Source organism: Gadus macrocephalus, chromosome 1, assembly GCF_031168955.1.
Source record: "Gadus macrocephalus chromosome 1, ASM3116895v1".
NCBI lineage: Eukaryota > Metazoa > Chordata > Actinopteri > Gadiformes > Gadidae > Gadus > Gadus macrocephalus.
This window is the reverse complement of record NC_082382.1, coordinates 5,761,922-5,769,881: the sequence shown is the minus strand read 5'-3', so window position 1 is coordinate 5,769,881 and position 7,960 is coordinate 5,761,922. Positions and strand designations below refer to the sequence as shown.

The following is a 7,960-nucleotide window of genomic DNA, read 5'->3' as shown; positions in this document are numbered from 1 at the left end:
ATGACTGCCATTAAAGCCGGCGAGGAAACCAAACACCATTTGGTGGCGTCACTCATAGCATATACACTCACATGCATACGCACACATATCCAGAACATACACGCAAACCGTAACAGATAGGCTTATGCAGTCTCAAATGTGTCAGCATAGGAAATACCAATGTATATATATATATTTATTTATTTATTTGCCATAAAGTAGTTAAAGCTAAAATTCAAGAGGCTTACTTTTGCATAGTGCAATTTGTACCCAGGTGTGTTATTGGTGAGAAAAATCCTGTGTTGGATAATTGCTCTCATAATTAGGGGACCCCTTTATTCTCCTTGTTCAGCTAGTAGCCTGCCCCAATTGTATGTAAATCTGACAGCACTAGCTGACATGATGGATAAAATACTGCATGAATACTGTGCTTCAAATAATGTTGCATATAGTCTGCTAAACCAATGGAGACACAATGTATTTTTCCCTTAAAAACATGCATGATGTGTATCTAGAGCTGTGTGGTTGAGACAAAAGGTGTTCATTTTTCTTTTCATTTTTTATTAAATAAGCTGCAGCAGAGAGAGTAAACAAGGAAGTAGCCTCACCCTAGCCCTAACCCTAACCACAATTTAGTTATGCACATTCTGTAAGTAGTAAACCTCTTATTGTGAAACAGCAAAAGCAAAACAATTAATGACAAGATAGATAAACAAAGGGAAGAGTTTATGAGAAAATAATGCCTTTACACACACACAACACACACACACACACACACACACACACACACACACACACACACACACACACACACACACACACACACACACACACACACACACAGAGACAACCAAAAGTAATTAGACATGTTCAAACTATGCTCAGTCCCATCAGAGGGGTCTTAGGAATTCACACTGAGAGCATCCGGGCACGGCCAGCGAAACAAGTTGCTGGTTATCAGCTAGCTCGGCCTAATCCTATTGATCTCTCTCTCTCTCTCTCTCTCTCTCTCTCTCTCTCTCTCTCTCTCTCTCTCTCTCTCTCTCTCTCTCTCTCTCTCTCTCTCTCTCTCTCTCTCTCTCTCTCTCTCTCTCTCTGTGGGGTACACCCTGCATACACACACACCAAGATATAGCAGGCTTAACCAGGATACATGAATTAATTGAATACCAATGGGAAATCAAAGGCTTTGACACGGGTTGGTCTATAGATTACATCTCGCTAATAGCATGTTCCTATGCGTATCGTGCTTTTCACCGCCAAAGGTTGTACATCTGACGAATGATTCCAAGGTATAATGTGTCTGAAGTCCAAAGTCCAACATCATGTCCTTCACTCCAGGATGAACAAGAAGAACAACATCCTTGAGGCCACGCTTTATTCCAGTTAGGTTCCTTCTGGAAGCTTCCTCTTGAGAAAGGCTCTTTGTGCACCTGCTTCTTCCACCTCCTTCTTTCCTCCTCAGTTCATCTTCTCACGTTTCTTCTTTTTTGACGGTTTGCCGTCTTTGGCGTCCTTGTCCTCCGCCGCCGCTGTGGCAATCCAGGGCAGGAAGTAGTAGGACACCAGCGCGGTGATGAGGTACATGAGCATGCCGGTGTAGCTACCCACGACGAGACACAGCGGCTGGCACAACACGAACAGACAGAAGACGTTGAGGGAGGCCCTGTCGTCCAGCTCCACAAGGTTTTCCTTTGAAGCCCGCATCACTGCGAAGAAATACATCAGCGCCACGGCCGGGTAGAAGGCCAGCTCCACCATCTTGATCAAGAGATCGCTGAACTAAAAAGTCAGATCTTTAGTTCTTAATAAGACTGCTCAAAGATCAGCTGATCCCCTTCAGGAAGTGAACGCCTTTGGACCTTTGATCCATGAAAGAGGACGTTTAGTCAAATATTACCCATGCTTTATGACTTGATCGCTGCAGACAGATCAACACTTGTTATTTAAACTATTCTGTGTATAAATCACAATTAAAAGGATATATATAACTCGCATTTTTATCCATGCATTTGTTCCTTCAATTCCCATAGTTGCCTTCTCCTGAACATAATTTAATAATGTAGTTGACAATCATCATAGTCACGATCCTACTGTTGGGTAAGGTCAAGCTGGTGGGTAACTGGTTGTCATGGTATCTGTGGGAGTGGCCAGCTGCAGGTGAGCCTTGATTATGATCACCTGACGGATACAAGATGGAAGCAAGATGGTGCCTGAATAGACAGCATGGTGCCCCGACTTGGTTACACTCAGAAACCGTAAGACTATGTGAAGCCTATATGCCCTCATATAAGGACAGTACCAGGATTAAGGATTATTACGGGGGAACGTGACCGCCCCTTTGTCGTGTATGTTTGTCAAGTGTTTGTCTATTGTAGCCAAACAAAACAGGCTACCATTTACCCCAACGTTTGGTCTATCCCTCAACAAGTGAGAAGGACCAGGGCCCCGTTTCCTGAAACCATGGTTGCGTTACGAACGTCTTGAAAACACTCGTAGCTAACGAGGGCTCCAGGGGTAAACGTAGGGTGCTAAGAGCTAACCACCGATATTTTACCCCCTCGGTTTTACACAATAAACTTGCGATAAAACGGTAAAATCGCCGGGCGTGCCAAGCCGGCTTTGAAGTGTAAAAAGGCATATACATCATCCTGCTCAACAATATGTGCAGGATCTAGACCAAGCTCTCCTAATCAGGTCGGCAATAGCAGTGGTCAATGCCCAGCCTCTGCGTTTGAATGATAATGAATGAATGGAACGTTGTATTTTCAATGTTTACACCAAAGATTCTAGAGTGTGCGCCAATCAATGAAACCTTATGCAGAATCAGATAAAGTCTGCTCTCTTTACTGCGCAAAGCATGTTTCAGAAATCAGCACATTAAGATAAATGTAGTTGTCACACAAGCTATAGATTTTTGTAATGATATGGAATTATTTCAGGGGGGAAAATGCTGTGAAAAATTTTTACGCACAGTGCGTTCAGGATTAGGACTGATATAGCATATGTCGGCCTAGGCCTAATCAATTGTGCTTTAATATCTTTAGCATTCGTATTATTGCAGTCAATTCTTTCCGTAGGGTACTCTGCTGTTGACCTTGATAGGGAGATATTTTAACCCTTTTTAACCCTATTGTCCTGCGACATTCCTGCGTCTCCCCCTCCTACATAGCCACTTTCAGCACCGTGTCAGTGGACAGTTGCAAGCCTACGAACGTCATTAGAGCAGTGCACAAGCGTTCATGTTAAGAAGAGTTTCGGGAAACGCTCGAAAGAAATTTACGAAGGTTCGCAAAATTCTTCGTGAGAATGATCGTACGACCGTGGATCCATCGTAATCGGGAAACGGGGCCAAGATCTCGCCAGGAACCCAGATGAGTCACTGCTCATGTTGCCGGGAGCTAGTCGCCTGCCAGCTGTGGTTTACTACCACTTATGTGACTTATGACCCCTGCCTAGACAGAGAACCATTTTGATCATACCAGTGGGGTTGTGACATAGGCCTATTTGGGTTGCTCGCCTGGGATTTGAATTTAGCTAGCGAGTATTAGTCAATCTGTTTGCGAGAGAAGCGATACCGGAGTTGTATTCAGCTCGTTAAAAGTTATGTGCCGCATTTGAGGAGCACATGGCTAAGAGTGGATTAGCCACTCTGTATCAGGTTCTTGTGCAAACAGATGCTTGTGTATGTAAAAAACTGTGGTTAGCCAGCTTGGATTGAAGCTAGTGGGGTAAGGCAGTTCCGAGATAGCTCTGTTAGCGGTTTGGGGCGCTTGGTAAACAATGAAAGCTAGGACCACGGTGATTTGTCATGCAAACTAGCTTAGGGATTGTGGTTGTTGGCTACATGTAGTTAGGTGTAGCATCGGAGAGATCATGTGTTGGCATTGTTTGTAGAGTTGCTACATATGAAACTATTGTTGGTTGTGTTGAGGTGGTCAGTATTTCATTTCATTTATTTAAAGGACAGTGCACATTAATCAACATTTCTGTAAATGTGCCAGTGTTAGCCAGCAGGCTAATTTTCAACTGTAGTCCTTTGGCAATATGTTATACTAGGCACATGGTGGCTAAAAAAATTAACATTAATCACACAGCAATTGATCAATAAAGTAACCAACTATCCATCTAACTACAGGACAGCTAAAGTATAGAGGCAGACAAACATTAATGTATTATGAGAGGTGCTCACATTTTTGTATGGTCAAAAGCCAGCCCTTAAAGGTTGGGTATGGAATTCGCTTTTTTGGCAATTTTTGCAAAATTACTTGAAATCCTTATCATAACCCACTTACAGCCACTGAGTTAGAAGTACTGACATGAAAATTAAACAAGTCAATCATCTGTGGAACGGGCAGGGCTCGAAAAACTCCAGCCAATGATTTCCATTGCCACCGAGTTGCATTGGACAGTAAGTACGTCAATCAAACGGTCGTACTGCACTCCCCCTCCCCCGCGCGCGACCCCTTCGTGCACGTACTCAAACCTCGTGACCCAGAGCAAGCTTCTGTTTGTTGTTATCCTGCGGTAGCTACTGGAGCTAGCTAACTAGCAAATGACTCGCTCTCGCGCATCTGTGTTCGCTCGTGCATGATTGCGCGTCCATGTACTTGGAATGGGTGGAGTCAGAGTCAGCGTTGAAGGAGAGGGGGTAGGACCATTTGAGTTGTGTATTTTCAAAATCTGCTGCCATTTCGCAAATCCCATACCCAACCTTTAAGATGATGTGTGAATGTATGGTGTGAGGTGGAGTTTCTAATGTCCACTGGCAATTGGTTCCATAGTTTAGAGGCTCTCACAGAAAAGCGTAATTGGCCAAAGGAACTTGACCTAAGAGGGACTGCACAGTCCCCTCTTAAGGCAGACCTTGTGGATCTGCTGCTAGATGACTTCCGCTGTATAAAAGTGTAGAGTGGTGGAGGAGCCTTCCCATTAATGATCTTAAAGATTAGGCATGCATCACTGTTTTAAAATATTTTCCCAACTGAGTAAGTTATATTTGTTAAGAATGCTACAGCGGTGGTAAAGTTTGTGTTTTTTGTCCAAGACTTTAGGTGCTTGTTTGTGAAGTGATAAAATAGGCCTTAATGTTGTGCTACATACCTGGTTCCAGCTTGTCATACAATATGTTAGGTGAGGGATTATCATAGTATTCATGTATAGCTTTGCTACAGGTGTTGTCAAACAGTCCTTATATACCTAAAGTTCGCCAGGTTATATTTGGTTATTTGCACTACCTTTCTCACTTGATGTTTAAATGATAGAGTAGAGTCAAGAATAATGCCTAGATATTTAAACTGTAACTGTTTGAATGACCTCCCCAGACACACAGACATTGGGTTCACAGCGAGATACAGTTTTGCTTTTGCTAAAAAACATACAGACTGTCTTCTTAACATTGAGATTCAGCTGTGTGCAAGTAAGCCATTTACGTACATGTACCATTGTGTCGCTGAGCTTGGCAGCAGCTTGGGCTTTAGTTTTTGCATGAACATATATGACTGTATCATCAGCATACATCTGAATCTCACATCCAGTGCACACTGATGGCAGGTCATTTATGTAGATGCTGAACAGTATGGCGTCCACACAGTTGGAACTCTCTGAAGGGTGCATGGGTCTGACGCGTGACCAGTTCAGGAGACTGACGAAAGAGCAGCTCATCTCCATGGGTGGATTTGAGGATATTGATTTGGCTAAAGATATCAGGAAACCAGCAATAATGCGATACTTGACTAGGGAGTTAAGGCTGGAAGAGTTGTGGATGGAAACAACAAGAGCAAGCTACACTCCAGACTTAGAAAGTGGAGCGGTTAGCTACCCTTCAGAGTGAGAAAGAGGAAAGAGAAGCAGCTTATGCACACTCTGAGAAGTTGGCTAGGTGGGAGGTAGAAAAATTTGCCGTCAATGCTGGTAGGCGTGCTGAAAACAGGGGCTAAGGTTTTGATTTAGGTAGGACCCATAGATTCATGCCTGTCTTTGAGGAAGACACATTGGATATCTTTTTTTAAATGTTTGAGAAAGTGGCCAAAGAGAGTGAGTGGCCAGAGGAAAAATGGCCTCTCCTTGTACAGAGTGTAATGACTGGTAAAGTGCAGAGGGCGGTAACTTCTCCAGACTGTAGTAGGTTGGGTCTGGAGCAGTGTCCCCTCTAAGCTGCGCCCTGCACAATGGCGCACCGCTCCCGCGTTGTCCGCGCATAGCAAATCTATGCAGCGCATAAAATAAAACCAACTGAACTGGAAATAAAATAAACGCATAACAATTTATTCTGTACCATTTTGCAATGCAACTCAGTGAGTGACAGGTGACAGTAAAACAATGACTAACACTGTGTCCAGCCAATGACATGGTGCGGCTCACACGTATTTACTAACGCAGCAAATCAATGTCATTAACAGCGCTTTATGCGTAAGTGCCTCTGTTTAGCAGGTTAGCGTATAGCTAACGGTGCGGCGGCGTAAATATACTAGCTTACCCCTTACTATGGCGAAACGAACGGGTAGTGGCACATCCACCACATCCATTCACCAACCCAAAGTCAAAAATAAATGCGGTCCTTTTAAGATGGAATGGCTGTCGGAGTATGTGCGAACAGAAGAAAAAGAGGTGAAACTGGATGAGATTTTTTCTTTTTCGAATGAGAAACGGCTGCTCTGCAAAACATGCTGCGAAGCCAAATTAACGAGCGAGTTTTCGGAGGGAAAAATGTGGACTGAATGGAAGTTGGACTACCTCAAGCGTCACATTCAGCAGAAAAGTCATTTGAATGCTGTTGGAATTGTACGAAGACGCAAGATGGGAATGGGGATCGGTACATTATTGCAGCAAAAAAGCACAAAAGATCGAGAGAAGAGGAACGAGCTGTCACACAAAAATAAATCCAACCCGGAGCAAGTTAAAATTCTCATTGACAATATTCTACTCACCATCAAAATGAATGCATCAATGCTGTCGGTTCAACAAATCCACGATCACATGGCAAAGTATGTGAGTATACCAGAAGGATGGCGAAACAAATTATGCCTGAATTTTGAATTTGTGAACTCAATCAATGAGAGAGTGCAGAATGAGACGATCTGCAATATTAAAAATGCACCCTGGTATACCCTGATAGAAGATGAGAGCACAGAAATAACAGTGCACAAAATGCTAGTCCTATATATTAAATACAGGGAGGAAAATGACGTAAACTATAAAACTGTTTGGCGGCATCATCCAGCTGACAGGATGCACTGTGCAAGATATTGTGCAGGCAATCACTCAGTTTTACTACAAGCATAGACTGGACTTGCAGAGAATGGTGATTGTCAACAAAAAGTCAACGTGGTTGTGGAGTGGTACCGGTTTCGGCAGCACGCTCAAGCTATGGGTGAGACAATGGATCATTATGTGGCAGCGCTGCGTGTAAACGTGCAATTTCAGTGCAATGGAAAATGAAATGCTACGTGATCAGATAGTGGAGAAAACGTGTTTGCCTCGTATACATGAAAGACTGTTGTTAGAACCTGAGCTAACTCTTGACAAGGCACTTACCCTAGCCAGACGAATTGAAATCGCCGTTGCTGACGCAAAAACGTTCACTGAGAGTGGAACGAAACTAGTCTCTGCAGTCTACAGACAGGGAAATAAGAAGGCAGAAAACCCCAAAGTGAAGTATAAGCAAAAAGGAGGAAAACGGAATGATGCCAGTCAACAATGCTACAGATGTGGCTCTGCTGATCACCTTGCTAACGACCAGTCATGCCCAGCTAAAGCAGGTAAATGCAAAACATGTTGGAAGATAGGCCACTATTCCAGAGTCAGTCAATGAAGTGAGTTTGCCTGAAGTGACTGTCCTCAATGTTGGCAAGAAGACTGATGTGCAAGTAAAACTATTTGGAACTTTCACTCTGGCTACATCATCTACAATTACATATACAAGTGACATGTTAGTTGACACAGGATCTGGTGTTTCAATACTACCTGAAAAACTGTACAG

At 43.4% G+C, this 7,960-nt stretch overlaps 1 long non-coding RNA gene across 1 annotated transcript in view; it reads right to left on the bottom strand.

Annotated features, from left to right (window-relative positions):
* Positions 1-519: 519 nt before the first annotated feature.
* LOC132461409 (uncharacterized) overlaps positions 520-7,960 on the bottom strand; it is a 101,484-nt gene continuing 94,043 nt past the window's right edge. Inside the window, exon 2 of the long non-coding RNA XR_009526614.1 lies at positions 520-722. This is a non-coding gene — a long non-coding RNA (uncharacterized LOC132461409). The remainder of the gene's footprint in view (positions 723-7,960) is intronic.